Source organism: Sinocyclocheilus anshuiensis, unplaced genomic scaffold (genome assembly GCF_001515605.1).
Source record: "Sinocyclocheilus anshuiensis isolate Anshui unplaced genomic scaffold, SAMN03320099.WGS_v1.1 scaffold272, whole genome shotgun sequence".
NCBI classification, from domain to species: Eukaryota; Metazoa; Chordata; class Actinopteri; order Cypriniformes; family Cyprinidae; genus Sinocyclocheilus; species Sinocyclocheilus anshuiensis.
In genome coordinates this window covers 70094-70328 of record NW_015554117.1, presented here as the reverse complement: position 1 = coordinate 70328, position 235 = coordinate 70094, and the positions used below count along the sequence as shown (strand labels likewise).

The 235-nt window shown below is 50.2% G+C and overlaps 1 protein-coding gene across 1 annotated transcript in view; it reads right to left on the bottom strand.

The window, feature by feature from the left end:
* LOC107669899 (EF-hand domain-containing protein D1-like) overlaps positions 1–235 on the bottom strand; it is a 7996-nt gene that overhangs the window by 1839 nt on the left and 5922 nt on the right. The gene's annotated exons all lie outside the window — the stretch shown is intronic.

The window sequence follows — 235 nt, the reverse complement described above, 5'->3', positions numbered from 1 at the left end:
AATCAGCATCTTGATATGCCACACCTGTGAGGTGGATGGATTATCTCGGCAAAGGATAAGTGCTCACTAACACAGATTTAAGCCTGGCTCACGCTACAGGATTTTTAGCCCGATTTAGCCCCGATTTCTCCCTCCTGAGAATCGGAGCAAAAATCTTGTCGAGCCCCTCGATCGCTCCCGATGTTCGGCGCGGATTATCTGGTAATGTGAGGCGTTCACCGATCGTATCTTGCCC